Source organism: Nelusetta ayraudi, unplaced genomic scaffold, assembly GCF_046127955.1.
Source record: "Nelusetta ayraudi isolate G7.1 ecotype Tasmania unplaced genomic scaffold, CSIRO-AGI_Nayr_v1 ptg000018l, whole genome shotgun sequence".
NCBI classification, from domain to species: Eukaryota; Metazoa; Chordata; class Actinopteri; order Tetraodontiformes; family Monacanthidae; genus Nelusetta; species Nelusetta ayraudi.
In genome coordinates, this window is record NW_027466068.1 from 3034851 (window position 1) to 3054500 (window position 19650).

The 19650-nt window shown below is 43.9% G+C and overlaps 1 protein-coding gene across 2 annotated transcripts in view; it reads left to right on the plus strand.

The window, feature by feature from the left end:
* Nucleotides 1-1527: 1527 nt before the first annotated feature.
* The window catches only part of taok3a (TAO kinase 3a), a 62640-nt gene continuing 44517 nt past the window's right edge, over nucleotides 1528-19650 (plus strand). Inside the window, exon 1 of one of the 2 annotated variants that reach the window (XM_076025801.1) lies at nucleotides 1528-1664. The gene's annotated coding sequence lies outside the window, so the exon portion shown is untranslated. Of the gene's footprint in view, nucleotides 1665-3000; nucleotides 3022-19650 lie in introns of those variants that run through there. The other variant, XM_076025802.1, reaches the window with a different exon arrangement.

Below are 19650 nucleotides of genomic sequence, written 5' to 3' on the forward strand. Positions count from 1 at the left end.
CTCTAAATTGTCCATAGGTGTGCATGTGAGTGTGAATGGTTGTTTGTTTCTATGTGGCCCTGCAATGAACTGGCGACTTGTCCAGGGTGTCACCCTGCCTTCGCTCTAAGACAGCTGGGATAGGCTCCAGCAGACCCCCGTGACCCTGAATAGGAATAAGCGGCTATAGAAGATGAATGAATGAATGAATTTGAAGTTGAATCATCAAGCAACAAGGTTTATCCTACACCATTTATTGAGCTGTTGTGAATTATAATTTGATTTTAACATTTTGGATCCAAGCTGTTTTGTTTGTTCTTTGCTCATCTTTTTAGTCTCATTTTTCTTCAAGTGTTTGTTGTACAGTAAAGCATCAGTCCTAGCAGGAAGCTGAAATGCAGCGTTGTAGCAGGAGGCCGTAAACAGGGCACACATAAGTGCTGTTCAAGTATGTGTTATTGAAATATGTATTTAAATAGATCATATATTTTCATTTAAATATGTTTCATGTGATCCACAATGTTTTATACGCATTTACACACAAGGCTGCTCTACAGGGTATAGGGGGGGGGAATCGTCAGCCACGTTACACTTGAATTTCACCAAGGAAACGGTAGGTGGGAGCATTGTGCAGCGCTCGTTTTAGAAAGGAATTGAATTACACCGTGAGAAGTTGCAACAAAAAACTGGATGACTCAATTCATGCATCTTTAATGGCTTACAAAGGGAAATAAGAGGGGGAGGGGGGGTTGCCGGTCGTTCAGTCGTTAAGGTAAGCATCAACATTTGTCGTTTAAAGCAGAAATTTATGGCTACATGGTTTGTTTGTTTTTTGTTTTTTTAATACATTTTACGTCGGTAGACCATTTAGGCCAAAGAAAAACAAACCCACAAACAAAAAAACAAAACAATATTCGTGGAGCTGCCCGTTGTAACTGTCTCCGAAGGACGCGCGTCGGAAGTGAACTCGCTCGACTAACCGTTGTAACGCACGCGACAACTTTTATTTCCGGCTGTCTGTCAAAGTGTCAAAGCGTCGTCAACCGCCATCCAGGAAATCCTGCCGACTGAGACGGCGCCACTTGTGCGGAAAGTTACGGCGGCAGCGCCCGAGTTCGGACTCAGCGTGCGCTAATTAATCGAGTTCGTCTGTCAACCGGGATACCCCCCCTCTCCCCAAAAAGGTGAGCCATTTTATGTCTTTCCCTCTGTGTTGTGTCGCCGTCTCCCCCTCCCCTCCTCCTACTTCATTAACCGTGAAGTGTCGTGCGAGCCTCGCGCCCTCCAACTGAAATGACACTTCCTCCTCTTGTCTCAACAGCGTCAAGCAGCCTTCCGTTGCTAAACGCACCGGGTCGCACCGGGAGCCGCTGGGGCCGGGGGTTCGGCCGTGGTTCGGCTTGTTCCCGGCTCTCTAGCAGGACCTCAAATCCACTACGAGGTGAGTCCAAAGAGCAGCATCCGCTCCAAGTCGCCGGGGGGAGGGAGGGAATCGAACGCGTGCGTGCTGGCGTGCGTGCATGCAGTCTGCCTCACTTCACACTTCCTGGGCGAAATGCGTGTTGTTGTTTTTACTTCTTGCCTCTGACATGGTGCGCTTGTGCCTGTTCTTCAAATTGACGCCTTGAATTCGTCAGAGTTGACGGTCGAAGGAAGGCGCTTCTCTCGGTGCGACCCTCCGGTCGGTGAGTACGGAGTGCACGGGGTGGGGGGTGGATGACAGCTCGCGATCAAGTGGACACTCGCGTATGTTTGTGATCACATTCACAAACGTGAAGGCTGGTCAAAAACAAACAAACAAACGAACAAAAAAAAAAACTTCCACTGGGGCGCCGTTGTCGGCTTGCTCGTCTCGCTGCTCCCGCGGACGCAGTGTGGCGTGAGCCACAAACAATGACGGTGGTTACCTTCCGTTGTGTCCTACATTGTTGTGAGATTTTATTAATTAATTAATTTTTTACTATGAACGCGCGCAGTCACAATGGATTTGAGACGGTGCAGCAGCGTCTGCTACGCACGAGCCGAGCCACAATCCGTCGACCAGGTCTTTGCACTTGTTCGTAAACGAAACATTGTCGACACTTGTTCGATAGATGCTGATTGTATCGTTGGCTCTACGTTTTTTCTTTCTTCTTCTTCTTCTTCTTTTTTTTTTTTTTTTAAATATATATTTATATATATATTTTTTTTTTTCTTTTGCTCGCACGCGCACAACAGCGTCGCGTCATTCTCTCCTCACTGTTTTATTGCGTGGATGATTCAGAAGCGGCTCTGCATCGCCGCCAGGTTTCGTTCTTCGCGGAATCAAAGCGGCAATAAAAGTAAATGTTGGCTTAACGTGAGCGCGCACGCGCCTGCGCGCGAAAATGGCAGCTGCAAGATTGTGCGAGCTGTGAGCAGCAGAACCCAAGCTGACCCAACATGATGTCATCTCTTGTGTGTAGCGCGCATGAGTGAGAGGAAGAGGAAGCGGACTCGTGTTTTGCTGCTCAGCTGGGCCATTTCTAAGCGTTTGATCACAACGCAGGCATGCCGAGCGGAGCCGTGCTAAGACAATGAATTGGTGTGAATCAAGAGACTGAATGTCCTTCTCACCTGTGCATGTCGTGTAAACTCTATAGACCCGCACATTTCTGGAAGAATATACTTTATTGCTGTTCCAAGGATGTACAATTAGTCACGTATAATGTCAGATGAAGGCAGTTTGTTTGTTTTTTTTTAATGGGAATTTCTGACGAGGATGCTGGACTCTGAAATGTCTTTTTTTGTTGCAGCTCCGGTGAGGTTTTATTGCCGGGGTTGTTTTGTTTGAAGGGCACAAGATGTTGTGCAAGTCGTCTCAGCCTGGTTCATATCATCTGTGTCCACTATCTGCAACCTGATGACTGTGGAACAAGCCGAGGGAACAGAGAGTGACACACTTCCTTATGACTGATGGATCTGGGCCAGCCTAGTCTTTATTGGGATTTTTACTCTGATTGCGTCATTTCATTTTTTTTTTTTTTTTTGGCAGTGACTTATGGATCCTTCACGTCTGGGCAGGTAGGAGGGGTTTTTTTTGTTTTGTTTTTTTGCCGTAACATCATAGCTTTGTTTTTCTGTGATAAAAGCTTCCTGGAGAACAGAACGACAGAGGCAGGAACAGACTCTCTCTCTCTCTGTCTCTCTCTCTCCGTCTCTCTGTCTCTCTCTCTGTCTCTCCGTCTCTCTCTCTCTCTCTCTCTCTCTCTCCGTCTCTCTCTCTGTCTCTCTCTGTCTCTCTCTCTCTCTCTCTCTCTCTCTCTGTGTCTTCCTCTCTCTGTCTGTCTCTCTCTTTCTCTGTCTGTCTCTCTCTCTGTCTCTCTGTCTCTGTCTCTCTGTCTCTCTGTCTCTCTTGTATGTGTGTCTGTGTGCATGAGGAAAAGGCACACCAGCTGCTCTTGACAGTGGGCTGATGTGACTGTCAGGCAGCAGGTCAAGTTTACCAAGCAGACAAGTTGTACACTCATAAAAGAAAAGTGGGGCAGGAGTGGTTAACTTAGGGTTAGCATAAAGTCATCACACAAATCAACAGGAATATTTTCCTTTCCCTTGAGACATATCAGATTTATTTTACGCCTCATATATTTGACATCTGACCACCTGATCCCAATAAAAATGACACAAACAATGGCCGTATAAACAAAAATACTTTTTTTTTTGGGTGGGTTTCTTGGCTGATTCTAATTTTGTATTAAAAAGATAAGAAAATAAACAACAAACTAAACGTTTGCTCAGTTTTTTCTTATTTAGTTAAGCGTCATTGTTGTAACATGACCACTATTCATGCCTCAAAACGATGAAATATTGATCAGGGAAGTCCCTCTGAAATCTTATCACTCTGCCACTCCTGTGTACCGGTGCATATGCAGTAGCCTGGTATACCAATCCATTGAGTGCTCGACAGGATGGCTGCGTGATTTGGGGGAGAAAAGTGTGCTTAACCTGTTAAATGCTCTGGTTTGGGTACTGGCTGAGGTGGTCGTCTTAATTGGTGCCCTTTGTGACACACCAGAGTCTGGCGGGGACTCTTGTTGTCTTCCCACTTGCTTCTACGATCTTGGCTGCATTTGAATGTTTAGAGTAAACAACTATGTCGGCCCTGCTTTCAAAGAACCATGACAGATTCGCCGCTCGCGCCCATATTTCTCAACAATGAACCCTGTGATGAAATTACTGTCTGTGTGCTCGGACGACTCGGCGGCAGCAGCGGCTTCCTGCCTCCTTCGTCTCGCCTCGTCCCACAACTCTGTGCCGAATGCGATGAACTTTTCTCCTCTTCCGTGTGATGGAAGGCTGACTTTTGAAAAATACATTAAAGAATCGTCAGTTTAGCCGCCGCAGTTTGGTGGTTTATGCCACAGTAGCAGAACGCATCAAATATTAAAGTGCTGCTGTCAGGCTTAATGTTCTGCAGTGATCTGGTTTAGCATGTCTAATATAGGAATGCTGTCTCAGATGACTAGGAGAATTATGCCCTCCCTCCCCCTGCATCCGGCAGATGGGTTAACGCAAGGCAGCAAAACTGCAGGAAGTCGCTGGTGAAGTCACGGCTGCAGCAACATCACAACATCACACATCGACTTACTCGGTTTATAAAATTCTCTTTTCTGTAACAAGTACTTTACCAGTGATGAAACAAAACAAAAAAAATGTCAAGCACATTTTGATTTAAATTTAATAGCAGTTTATCGTCACAATTGCAGGGGACACGGAATTAGGTCTGCAGGCTCTGAACAAAACAAAAACATTGTTCCAGAAATTAGCTTCTTTTTTTTTTTTTCCAATTTTTTCATCTATTCAACTGGTGAGTGTAGCCCATAGATCATAAACTTATCTTAAAAAACAAAACAAATTATCATAGACCTGCCTGACCAGTGTAGTTTGTATGGAATGGAATGGGGAAAACTTCTCTCGAGCTGGACGTCATGCACAAGTAATATCAGAAACCCTTTGTCTTTATTCAAAGTATTCTGTGTGTGTGTGTGTGTGTGTGTGTGTGTGTGTGTGTGTGTGTGTGTGTGTGTGTGTGTGTGTGTGTGTGTGTGTGTGTGTGTGTGTGTGTGTGTGGCTGGAGCTGGTTTATCTGCTGCGCCTCGTCACCTGTCAGAGAATCGTTCCCATCATACATTTATGTATATATATATATATATATATATATATATATATATATATATATATATATATATATATATATGTATATATATTAAAATGTATGTGTATATATATTAAAATGTATGTGTATATATACACTGGGTTACAAAAAAAAAAATTTGTAAATTGTCTATGTTTTTTCAGCTGAAGTAGGACCATTTTGCACTGCTGAATCCAAAAATGACATAAATTTTTCTCAATCAGGTCAGGTTTTTATGCTAATTTGATTTTGAAAAATCAGATCTTCTGGCTAAGTTGATTACATTTTTGTGACATTATCAGTTGATTTTTTTATCAATATTTCAATATTTCTCATCCATAAAAGATTTTAGGAGAAAAAAATCGTTTTCTAAAAGAATGTGTTATATTTTACAACATTCAATTTCTGTAAATTGAATAATAGACATTGATAAAGGCAGGTTACATCTTCATTGTGCAAATTCATTATTATGGGCAGCTGTGGCTCAGTTGATAGCGCAGGCTGCGAATTGATGATCAATGGGTTGGCAGTTCAAATCCTGGCTCCCACTGTCCACATGCTGAAGTGTCCACCCATTGGTGTATGAATGTGTGTGTGAATGGGTGAATGAGAGGCCTGTGTGTGTGTGTGTGTGTGTGTGTGTGTGTGTGTGTGTGTGTGTGTGTGTGTGTGTGTGTGTGTGTGTGTGTGTGTGTGTGTGTGTGTGTGTGTGTGTGTGTTATATGTACATGTGTGTGCGTGTATATTCATTGTTCCTTCCTAGTTAGTCTGCTGAATCCTCTGTCATAAGAGGCGTCTTGGTCACTGGGCCTCGCTGGCTGTGGGAGGAGAACTTGATTACAGCTCTTCATTAGGAGCGTGCCTCCATCCAATCCTCTGGTGAGGTTGCAGCTGTGACCATGACTTTGCGCCCCCCCCACCCACCCACCCACCCCCGGCCCCTCTACCCTCTCAGCCCCCATTATGTCCGGCTACATCTGTCTCCAGCTATTCTGTGAAATCTGCAGGCCTCCCTTCCCCTGCTGCTCCATGACTAGGCCAAGTCAGTGTGCTGGGGAATTACAGTGTGCCAGGGAATTACAGCAGCAGCAGCAGCAGCCATCATCTTCAGCCTCTGCTGATAGCCGACTCATCTTATCGCCGACCACCACCACCCCTCCTGGACGCGGGGCTTATTTTAGCCTGGCAGAGCGAAGGAAGGGGCTCTGTTTGGGCTATATTTAGACACGCATGTGCTCAGTGTAATGAGGCCCTTTTGAAAAATTGAAAGTGTCATGTCACAGGCTCGCCGACTGTCTCCTGCATGCCGAGTGGCTGAGAAGGCTCCACTATGCACAGCTAGCTTAGCAGAGTGGGGCACGTCAGTAGGGCTTAGGGTGCGTGATTGTGATGGGCACATTTGCTGATGTGAGTGGGGGTGAGGTAACACACTGCCGCTGCACGCTGCTCTATTTTTGGGAGCTTCCTTTGCCGTCCCAAAGCGCTTTTGTGGTCTCACACTTCAACCTTGTCTGGGTTTTTTTTTTTTGGTTTTGTTTTTTTGTTTTTTTTTTAACTCAGCTGTTTTTGTAGCATATTTGCAAAGCAAATCCACCTAGCATCTAAAAATTCATCTCAACATTGCACAGTGTGGCCCAGTGTGTCCTGATGGCTGCTGATTCCTCTGCATTGCCAAAATTTCCATTTTTTTCTTTGCGATGATAACGCCAAAAGAAGTCTTACTGATTCTGCCGCTGCTAAACAGACTCAGAATATCCGTTAAACTCCTCATAATGTGGTTGACCAAAGTGTGTGCCAGCACATAAGGTGCCATGAACGCCTCACTGCTGCTGATACGGTGGGATGCCAGTGTGCAGTGTGCTCACTACAGTGCAGTCAAATTAGAAACTAGGCCTCTGCACAGCTTCTGTGCATCCCTAATTCTGTGACTGGACAACTTCCACTGGGTCAAGTGGAGATTTGCCTCTAATGAATGGGGGTGGGGGGGGGGGGAGATTGCGTCGTGCTGTAGCCAACCAGATGCAAATCAGGCTAAATGTGATTTTACCTTTTTATCTTTTAGTTAAGTCTGCGGCTCAGCCTGGCCGACCGCGTTCAGGATTCCCCGGTGAAAATGTGCTGTTGAACAGTGATGGGCAAGCTACATGGAAAATGTAGTAGGCTAAGCTACAAATGACTCTGGATTAAATATATTTTAGCTACAGCAGAAGCTATCCCCAGAGAAATGTAGAACGCTACACTACAAGCTACATGGCAAAAGTAGCTAGCTACATCGACACTACTTCTTCTTTGTATCGACTTCATGATCGAGAACGACTTTCCTCCTAACAAATAGGCTGGCAAAAAAATACTCAATTTTATTGTTTATCATAAAACAATCTGGAACAATTCAAACGTACTATGTAACAAATGTTTGAGGAAAAAGTCTGGAAACGACAATGAAACAATAATTAAATAAACAGTAAAATGTCCTGGCCAAAGAAAAAGTGCAATATACCCTAATGGAATGGAGACTTTCAGTATAGTAGAGATTACTGTTTCAACTCAAACTACAGGAGCAGAATGACAATAACCCAGACAAAGAAAAAGTGCAATATACCGTCTCTATTGGAACAGAGACTTTTCAACATAGGATAAACTACTGTTTCAAAATGAAAACCTCAGAAAGAAACAGTGCAAGAAACATTTGAGTGGTCTCATAAAAATTGAAGAGTGCTATAAACATTTGATTTGTCTTACAAACAGACATTAATGGTCTGGTTATCAATAGAAGAGAACAAACATATATCTGTACAGTATTTGTAGTAAAATGAGGTAGCATGAACCAAAACAGAACTTACACAAAACTTTCAAAATAATGTAATAATTAAAAAAAAAAGAAGTAAATGTTCTTTTGATGCACCATGGAAGGAACACAGTTATTTAAACAAACCAAGCATCACACCGTGTATCAGAATACTCAAATTATGAAGTGTAAGGGTTTGAAAACCCCTTAAGTGGATGATGACAAGTGTGTCATCATCCACTTTATGCTCCTTCAGTCAATACTGGAAACTTGACACATCTCATCTCATCAATATCTCGGGTTTTCTATCTATCAATACAATATGGTATTTTAAGTCAACCAAATGGTAATTAGATGTGTGATGTCAAACAAAAATGACATATTCAAATAATATTCTTACATAGCCCATATTTTAAGTAAAATTTGCTTTTTGGAATCAATTCATGGAAGTTATTTTTGTTTGCTTCTTCTTTCCCCCACCAACCCCATAATGTAATGTTCTGCCTACAGTGAAGAATAGCAGCAATCTTTTAGTTAGCTGTTGACAAAAAGTGCACTGACTTGAGTGCTGCCGTTGATTATGTGGCTTTTCAGCCTTTTCGTCAGCTCACGTTAATTTGCGTTTGTCGGTTTGAGCTCGAGATCTTCCAAGGTGAAAGCAGCTTGTTTTTTTGGCATACACAGCTGAACACAGACTTTTTAGCCGTTGTGTTTGTTAAAGCCATAAATTTGTCCAAAAATGGCCATGGAGAAGAATTATTATTATTGTTGACCTCCTGCACGTCGTCTTCTTCTTCACTACTGGCACTGGAAATATCTGAGGCAGCCTCTGCCATTTTCCTGCTGAATTTGCTCCCCTTGTTTGGCATGTGGTTTCACTGGCTGTGTCTCAATTCAGGGTCTGCAGCCTTCGAAATCTGCATTTGAAGGCCAGTTACGTCATAACACTGCGCCAAGGCCTGTCCCAATTCAAAGGCTGCTCCAAATCCGCCCTTCAAATGCGCCCTCCTTTTATCCGATTTGGAGGATGCACCGCTCGCTACTATCCTTCTCGGCCTCCCGTATCCCAGGATGCTTTGCGTGCTGCTGCAAAGCATCCTGGGATCCTGGGAAGTCAGCTGAAATGGCGGCATCTACTGGCAAAGACACGACATACAAATTTAAGAATTCAAATTTCACATAAAATATGAAGTTTTTATTGTAGGGTGTCATCCAACGCCATACATGTGAAACCAAAACCCCAAAAGTCAGTAAAAGTATGTGATGGTTAATGCTAAGTAATGGTTATCTTGGTGCTTTAAAAAAGTAAATCCCGGGGTTGGCCAGCAGTAGGGAATGGCGGTGACGCAACCAGGAAATACGCCGACGGCTAGACCGTCCCATTTGGTTACCGGGTTTGGGTTCGGGTTCGTCCTCGGTTGGCCAGGTCCTTCAAAGGACCCGCCGGCTGACGGAGGACCCAGCCGACGAAGGATGCAGACCCTGAATTGAGACAAAGCCACAGTCGGTTCACGCGTGTGGTGTTTTGACTGTGCTTCCTGGTTGGAGCGGCATGACCCGCCCTATCCTGCCTCTGATTGGGTAACTTTACCCAATCGTGAGTCGACATAGTCGTCATATCTAAAACAACCAATCATCACGGATTATTTTTTCCCCCCCACATATCTTTATTCAGCAGACAGTTTTCTCATGGACAGAAACGTGTAGCGTCTGAGTGATGCTACGTCACTACTGGAGTCTAAAAATAGCTACGCTACAGAAAAAGCTATACGGTTCAAAAGGAGCGGCACTGTCGTGCTGCTACTGAAAAATGTAGTGAACGCAAAGTAGCGTCACAACTTGGAGTCCGCTTCTGCCCATCACTGATGGGCTTGGAAAATACTACATGTGTCAAAATTAGATGAACTCCTGGTTTCTGCTTTGTCTGAGCTGCGCTGGTGTTCACACCGGAGAATATTGGAACTCGGTTGTGTGACTGTGAGAAGTTTCATCATCGGACTCTCTTTAGAGGCGTGAAGTGTCTTTCAATAGCTCACAGTCAACAGATTGTTTCCCCCTCACCAAAATGTAACCATGGCTGTATTACGTGACTGTATTGTCAACTGGCCCATCCCTGCTTAAAGGAAAGATGACCTCTCTCGGTCAATGGTCCTTGTTGGGACAGTTTGAATGTCTTTATGGGCCGAGGGAACCCAAGGTTCAACTGAACTACTGTCCAATGAAACTGTGACTGGGGAAGGAGGAGGGGCTACACCATTCAACCCCCCCATACTCACTTGTTCTTGCATCCACACACACACACACACACACACACACACACACACACACACACACTGATCATGTATAACCACAAATTAACCAGATGCGCTGCACTCCAGAGCAGAGCCAAGGTGTCTTGAAGCTAAGGGTGGTAGCAGAGGGCCAACAGGGAGACTGAAGGTCATCTCATCAGGTCATCAGGTTATCATGCCATGGGGTTGTTACAGCAGCCATAGCAATCAGACAACTGAGGTGGATTTTCTTTTGATGCAACAAGCTACCTCCATGATGCTCTGTGGTTTTTGTGCGATCACAGCACAACTCTGAGTACTGTTGTACAAATCCAACTTGGTGCATATTTAGCAAATTTGGGACAACACAACACTACAAAATGATATTATATTAATTCTAACTAAGCAATTGAGAGGGCGATATTACTGTTTTTTCTTTTTGGAAAAAAAAAACCCTGATTCACGGCGGTCTGGCTGAACCAGGACAGACCTGGAAGAGGAAGAGAGAGGCTAAGATGTGTGGCTGAATTAATTCCCATACTAATTTGCGGCAGACTCTACATGGCACATGAAGCTGAAATCCTAAGTTCTACACCCCTGGGGTCCTTTCCCACTCAGTTTAAAGCCTGGCCATCATGTACATAATTTATACTGTCAGTGTATATTTGAAAAGGAAGAGGAAGAGGGGAAACACAGGGGAAATGACTCAGTGGCCTAGATGCATCTTTCCTTTTTTCAGGGGTTTCCTCTGCCTTACTTCCTCCTCCAGTCTGTGTTTCTTCTGTTCAGTGCGATTGAGTGTTTAGTCCTACAACACACACCCTCGCCTCTTCACACAGTCGGGACGGGACCGGGTGTTGATGATGAGTTTGGTCCATGTGTTCACCAAACAAGTCTCGCAGTCCCCTACACTGTGAGGAATGGATTTTTATTGAATACAGCATTCTGGATTGTAGGGGGCACTGTTGATCCCCCAATGAAAGTTGTAGTCGATGACAAGCTGTGTTTGATTGACTGACATGATGGGGTGAAACTTGCCGATGGTCACACCTAACACAGTCTCACCTTCTCTCCAACACTGCCACCAGGGAGCCTCAATCATAAGAGACCGCTCAGTGCATGTTTAGCTTTCCTCTGTGGCTGTGTCTCAGTTCAGGGTCTGCATCCTTCGAAGGAAGCGTGCTCCGTCTGAAGGAAGCGTACTCCGTCTGAAGGAAGCGTTCTCCGAAGGACCCGGCCGTGAAAGACGAACCAAAACCCGCCTCCCCGGTAACCACATGGGACGGTCTAGGCTTCAGCGTATTTCATGGTTGCGTTCGCCGTTCCCTCCTGCTGGTCAATCCCGGAAGTGACGTTTTCATAGCATCAAGCTAACCATTGGCTCGCCATCTAACGATGGCGTTGGATGTTCAAATAAGTAAAAACCCTACGTTAAAAACTTCATATTTTATGTGAAATTTCAATACTTAAATTTATACGTCGTGTCTTTGCCAGTAGATGCCGCTAATTTCAACTGACTTTCCAGGATCGCAAAGGATAGTAGCGGTGTATCCTTCGAATCGGCAATAAGTAGGGCACATTTTCGAGGGCGTATTTGGAGCGTCCTTTGGACTTTTGGGAATTGGGACAAGCCTTCGCGCAGTGCTATGACGCAACTGGCCTTCAAATGCATGCTTTGAAGGATGCAGACCCTGAATTGAGACACAGCCTGTGTGTTGTCTGTCCAACATAGACACATTGATCAGATAATCACACGCTAGCCCGTAAAACACTTTTGATTGATGTGAGTGAGCGGACCACGTTTCCTTCCCATTTGTTTCAGTTTGTTACATTCTACCTCTTATCCCCCTCTTACTTTGACATACTCTAAATTAGGGATGTCCCGATCACATTTTTTTGGTCCCGATCCGATCCCGATTTTTTTAATGATGAGTAATTGCCAATCCCGATTTTTTTTCCTCCCCAATCCGATCTTTTTTCTTACCTTGAATAAACTAAATCCATTGGATTCAGACTTTTCTCTTGGTGCATTGCAAAATAAATTGGATTGTTTGCTTAAATGACCAATCCATGCTTTGCTTTTCCTCATCATTTTGTTTATTTTACAAATTACAGAACACAGTGAGCATACTGCATAAAAGATATAAATGAAATAAAACCTAATTATGTAAAATTGTGCTTATAAAGTAAGTACATTCATTTTCAAAGTGCATTCGGAGCTTTGTGATGACTTCACTCTTTGCTCAGTAAATATAATGTAGACTTTGTAAAGATAATGTAAGCTTCACTGAATCAGTAACTTCAGTTACAGTCAACTACTGCTACAAAAAAAAACTTCTAAACAATGTAGCAGCTCAAGACTAGCGCCATAAATAAATAAAATAAAATAAGATTATTATGTAAATGTAACTTATCAAGTAAATACATTAATTTCAGCTCACGGCTAACACAGCTAACATGTCTTTTCTATGGCTGGGCAAGTTAACGCATTATTATCCCGTTAACTCATTTATTTATAAACGCAGACAATTACTTTGACGCGCATTAACGCATGTTGCTCACGAGCTGTAGGAGCCGATATATCGGCGTTTGCGATATCTCGTCAAAAAATTCACTGCGGTAAGAATATGTCATCTCGCGGTAATAAGGATAAACGTTGATGACGTAATTACGTGCGCAACACACTTGCTGCTGGCAGCCGGCAGCTCATGTGTTGCACAATAACAAGCACGGGGCTGATAGCGCACCCACCGTGCTCGAGAATCGATCGTGGATTGTGTGCAAAGTGAAAATAAACACCACGGAAACAATTTGCAAACATACTGTTTTAATTTTTATTTATTTTCTTTTGGGTCGGCGGACCGGGATGTTGAGGCAGGAACTTTTACTGGCACAACTCCGAGTCAATTTTAGCATTGACTTTTTCAGGCTTTGTGTTGTAAAGTTACTCGAAGCAGACGTTGAACTCTGTTTATCCACGCCGTCTTTTCAAGAGCGATCTTCCTTTCTGTTCTCTGTGGTGCTTGTTTTTAGCGAGCTACTGCTTCTGTAAACACGGCGTGCTTCAGGCGTTCTTCTTCTTCTGCCTTCAAGGAATAAACTTGGCGGTTTCCTGCGTATCCGTGTAAACGGGATTTTTAATTTTTTTTTTTTTTAAATACAGCTTCGTGTAAACGCGTTTTTTTTCTTGTGCGGTTTCAAAAATATGCAGTATCAAAAAAAATCTCAAATTGTTTTATATTTTTTATTGTGATAAAACTTTTAGTCGATATTGCCCATCCTTAGCCATGAGTTTCTAATGTTTATATTTGTGAGCGCACTTCTTTGACACCTGACACCAACGCGGCTTATTTATTTATTGATCGCCAGTTAGCCGCAATACGTGCTTTTATTTTGTAAAAGTGTGTTGCTGGCTGCTGCGGAACCAGAAAAGAAAAGACTTCGTTCATATGGTAGAACATTAAAATAAAAGAGCACTATACACTTCTTTTAAATTCATTATTGGATTTTGCGTATACAGCTTGATTAATCGTGATTAATCAGGGAAATCATGCGATTAATTACGATTAAACATTTTAATCGTTGCCCTGCTCTAGTCTTTTCTTAAACTAGCGAGCAAACTTGTGCTGCTTCAAACCAGCTTTTGATTTGGTAGCAGCGCTGTATTCCTTATATTCTGCTTCGTGTTTCTTGGGATACCGAATTAAATTAGTTGTGTTCTAGGAAGATCTGTTGCTGCCACCACGTGAAACCATTAGCTGGCAGGCTTTGCATTTTGCTGCGGGTCTGCATTCATCTTCCAACTTGTAGAATCGCCACACAGCCGACACAGTTGTTTTGTTTACAAATGTGGAGACGTGCGGCTGAGCGGAAACCTTCGATCTCAATAAGTCACGTCTGTGCGGAGCACAGCAGTGATGGCTACTGGTGGGCATAAGTGCCCCACTTATTTATACATTGGAAACTATAAATGTGTGACATTATTGATAGATTTCAAGATCGGGTCAGGGATTTGGAACACAGGTCAGCCGATCACCAATCTAATAAAATATGCTAAATCGCCACGGCGATCCGATCTAAATGATTGGATTCTGCTTGACCTTATGAGAAGGGTCCGTCTGCGAAGGTATTTGTCCCAATGGTGATGATTGGACAATGTGAGGACTCGGTCTGTACAGGCCCCCTTGAAGACTTTGCATGGGACATATCGCATCACAGAGGAGCGAAACTGCTGATCCGCTTGCGAGATGATGATGATGACGATGATAGTGACAATGATAGTGACAATGATGGTGACAATGATGGTGACAATGATGGTGATGATGATGTCAGATGTAATATCTCAGGCCTGCTGCAAAATGGCAAACTGTTCATGTCTTGCTTTGATGCTAACTTGACACAGGTTGGTTTCACAGACAGACCCTCAATTAGTTCTTATAAATAAAAATGGATATTCATCCAATACAATGGAACACAGTCTTCGAGTTTGTGTGAGCACAAATTGTGTATATTTGAGTATCAATGGAAGGGGGATTCCAAGATTTTCTGTGAATGTGCGCGTTATTCCAGACGTCTCCCTTTGTTTGGTTGTGGCACAAAGGAGTATTTTAGCATCCACAGTGGAAATCAATACAGGGGGAATTGATAGCATCATGAACAGGCCTAGGGTTATTGCCTTGTCGATGAGCTCCATCTCTGTCCCAGCCGAGGTTGCAGGCACTGACGACAACGATGCATATTGACTGGTTGCTCGCTGGCTTTCATGCCTGTTTAACCCGTCACATGAGTTAACCAGGGTCAATTGAAGGTAGTAGTAGTAGTAGTGGTAGTGGTAGTAGACCTCATTGAGTGGGATGATCAACCACAAGCTTGTGTGACTTGTTTATTTGATTAAAAATCTTTCCACCATCTCTAGGAGATGATTGTCAGGTTGGGAAACATTGGTGGAGGCTCTTGCTTGTGGATGGTAAAGTTCAAGTTGTAATACAATGTGCATTTCACTTTTGCAATACAGTAATTCCTGTTGATTGCAAAATACTGTCAATTTTGTTCTGATTTGCTGTTTTGTTTTTCATAAAAATTGGGGGGGGGGGGGATTTAATTACAAATTAAATCTGATTTGTCTGAGGCGTAAAGCTTTAAAGATTACTGCCCGTTAACCCTCTAACTGTCATTCAGCCCGGCCATTAATCCTCAAGGCAAGATGAGTGCAAGTGATGGTGTGTCGTTCAGCTGTAGTAGCAGCAGTAGCAGCACTGTCACAGCAGCAGTAGCAGCACTGTCGCAGCAGCAGTAGCAGCTCTGTGGCAGCAGCAGCAACAGCGACTCACCCCCAAAACAAAGCAGAAGCGTAAGCAGTGCGTTCACGTGGAGAACGCTCCGTATCGACTCACACAGGACGCGTTTCCGAGTGGGGCGTCTCACTCAGCGGCTCGACCGGTTCACACGAAGATTGCAAGGTCGCTCGGCAACCCAGGCTTTTTTGCGTGTATTTAAAGAAAATAACGGTGAAACAAAACTCTTTGGTCCATCCCAACAGCGTCTCCAAGTATCGATGTCTGTAAAAAAGAAAAATAATAATAATGATAATAATAAATAAACCCAACTGCTGGTATCATACAAAATGCAGGTATTTAAAAGAATACCTGCATTTTGTTCATCATAGTTTCAGGTTCAATGTGAAATGTGCTTTATTGTTTGAAGGCCAAACTGAACAGCGTTGAAGCCGATGAAAATCAACTGGATCCACCGTGTTTTTACACCATTGACTTCCTTTCGGAACGATCCTACCTGCTGCGATTGACGTGAAGAGTCAAAATTTTTTTCCAGCTATTCCAGCGTGTCATGTTGTTATGTGTCTGGGATGCTTCTGAAATGCCCCTGCGCTGCACCTGTTGTGAGCCTGCACATTGACGTCTATGGCAGCATTTTACTGCGTACATACGCGAACGCGCTGCTTACGCTTCTGGTGTGTTTTGGGGGTCAGCAGCAGCACTGTAGCAGCAACAGCAGCACCACTGCGGAGGCCTCAGGAAGCTCCCAGATTTTCCAGACTTTGTCATATTACGGTGGTGTTCTGCCTTTCTTGACCTTCTTCCTGATCATTTGGGTCGGTCTGATTTTGATTGGTCTACTTCTCCTAACTTCATCTCCACAGACCTGTCACTCAAACTTTTCCCGCTATCCTGGACAAGCTGGTTGCGGCCCAGTGGCAGCAATGGGTTGAAGAGGTGGACATTGGAGTTAGTCACAGGATGGACATTTCAGCCTCTTTTTTTTTTTATTGCCTTTGCTCACTCTGAGAGGTTGATTTGCAGACGTCATGGAAGGAAGTCCAACTTATCCGTTTCGCTGTTTGTTGACATTAGTCAGCCGGAGTGGGCGGCGCCGTGGATTCAGCCTTTCTAAATATTCATGCCAAAAGCCGTACAACCGTAGTCTCCGGCCGGCTCTTCTCTCCCAGATCGGCGTACCCCCAGCTGATCAGGTGGTTGGTGGGCAGCCAAAATGAACAAACCAATCACAAACTCTGCCAAAGGTGTCATATCTCCAGCTTTATGCTCACTGTAAAAGTCACATATTTCCAGCGTTTTTGCTCTGAACTCAGGTCAAGGTCCAGTCACTTTGTTCTTCACAGCACTTTATCTGTGTTCAGTCCAAACCCCCCACCCCTTCCCTCTTCCTCCCAACCTTTTCTGTTTCTCATCACTCTGACGTAGTTGAACTGCTCTAAAAACCACCTTCAGGTTAACGGTGCGTCCTGTCAAATGGTCATTATGTCACACGTCAGTCAGTGTGTAGATCTGGTTGCACTCTGTTAACTGTCTGGATTAGGCACGGGCAAACTACGGCTTAGGGGCCGTTAAACTTTCTATCCTGGCCCGCCAAACTTGAAAAAATGATATTGATAGTCGTAGTGCGTCATAAAACAGCTGTATTTCATCCATTTTTTTTCAGCGTTTTAAGAGTCAATAAAGAGCTAAATACTGTGGGGCTTTGAAGACACTGATTTTGCTGTAAGGCTTTTGTTCATTTTCAATGAACATTTAAGCACATGTTTGCTTTCTATATTTTTTTCACCTGGGGTCACCAAAACACTCCATCCGTTTTGCTCCTGCTCAGGCCCCTCTGTCAAATTTTACAACCCATTGTGGCCCATCAGTCAAAAGGTTTGCCCACCCGTGGACTCGTCCCTCTTTACAAGAATGGTAGAGCATTGCTCGCTCGCTCTTCCTCTCACAATGTGTTAATGCATAAAATTCTCTGCGCGGGGCAAAAAAAAAAATTCATCCTGGTGATGGCGCTCTAACGCACGGTAGTGTGCGCGCATGCTGTTGCGTTTCGTTAAGAATGACTTCATCTATTCATTCCTTCTTTCTCTATTTATTTCGGGGGGGCGTGGTGAAAGACGAGTTTCTATATGCGACAACCTGCGGTTGAGGAATAAACACGCTATTGGTCGAGAAGGGACGAACGTTGACAGTTGCCAAAGAGAATGAATGTTTTTAATAGAGAAAACTCCAGGCTGCGTTACAGACACACACACACACACACACACACACACACACACTCAGCCCTCTGATTCATTGGATTGCTCTAAAAGGGGCTGCAGGTCTGTGTGTGCCAGGCTGTGTGTGGTGCGTGTCAGCTTACCCAACATGCACCCTGTGTCAGATTATCTCCCAGATTTTTTTTTCCCACCGGCATAATCTTGGTTCCTCTCTCTCCTCCACCTCGCTGACTGGCTGGGATGGCCGTGTGGTTGCCCGTCATCCATCCATCTGCTTGGCCCCTCTGAGTGTGAAGCACCGGGTCAGGAGTTACTGACCGCCGTCGGAAAAAAATATTAATTTTCTCTTTCCTGTCGTCACTTCCTCCTGTTGTGCCAAAAAGAGAAGCTGTTGGAAAGTCATGGGCTGCTCCACTGCACCAGCGTTGTTGAACCTTCGATCACCCAATCAGAGCAAAGAATAGTGGGTCATAAACAGGTGTGTGGATGTGAAACTGCAACTTTACTGCTGTGCAAAGCCATAAAAGTGACAATCATCAAGTTCATGAAACCAGAGGGTTCCACTGGGTTTTGGTCTGGGCCTTTCAGTGCAGAGTTAGCATGTTAGCATGTTGTCCTTGTGTCTGCTTGGGTCTCTCCAGCCTCTTCCCGCTGGCTAAAGACGTGCACGCTAGGCTAATTAGCAAATCCAGATTGTCTGCAGGCCGATAAGTGGGGCAGGCTCCAGACTCTCTTACTGAGTTCAGGATGAGCAGTGATAGAAAATGCATGGATGGAGAATTGAAAAAAAGACATAAACAAGAACTACTGCAGCTGATATTTTCAAGTTTGATAATCCTTTAATAATGCGTTTGAGTTCTTAAACTAGAAATATGATGAAGTTACTTAAAATAAACATGTATAAAGTGATTTTTTTTTTTTGTGCGTTCACAAATGTCCACATTTACAACTTTTTTCTAGGTTTTGCAATTGCATCGCTAAGCTCCTGATATGAGAACTGACTTCAAGGGAAATCCTGCTTCAGAATTATGTATTTGTATTCAGTCCGGTTAAAAAAAGAAAAAAAGAAAGTCAGAGCAGTGAAAGTCAGAGCAGTGAAATCCAGGCGGTGCAGTCCTGGCACAATAATCAAGACATCATGTTTGCTTTCTCTTTTTTTCTTTCTCGCCGGATTAGTTTATTTTCATCCAGGGAGATTTTCACACATTGAGGATGATTCCCCCTCTCCCCCCTCCCCCATTGCAGCGTTTTAGCTATTTTTAAATGTGGAGAGTCACTCTGGGCCGTGAGAGAGAACACACCTACCTTCAGCGTGACTCATCAGAAGCCCACGTTTGTTTACATTACACACTGAGATATTACACTGGTGAAGACTGAGTCACTTATTGATTCAGTTCAAAATAATGGACCTCTGAGGGAGTCGTTATTTAAATCCCACACTTGATGATATGAACACTCTGCCCCGTGTGTTTCATTTGCCGACTGTTGCCTTGATGTTTGTTTAGTGACCAGTTAAATACTGAAGGAAGATTATTTTCTCATCGTGTCATCCTCCCCAAATTAGACTCGTCTGCTCTCATGAGAAGCCCAGGAGGAAATACGAAGGTCTGGACATGATATGTTAAAACATTATGTGAACAGTGCCATCTTTACAGAGGCCATCATGGTGTCGTCCCGACAAACAAAAATAAAAGTCTAAATGGAGCAACATGAACCAAACTCTTTTTTTCTCACGCCACTTGACAACAAACGATGGGGTTGTGCTGAGCGAGCGAGCGAGCGTCTGAGGGAGCGGGGAAGGGAAGTGCAGATCAACTTCCCCAGGCGCTCATGCAGGCGTCAGTTTGTGTTATAAATCATTCAGGGACCCTCGGAAGGCACAATACGTCTGATTTTCCTTCTCTCATCCCTCCATCATCACCATCCAGCTCGCCGCTTGGTATTTGAACGCAGT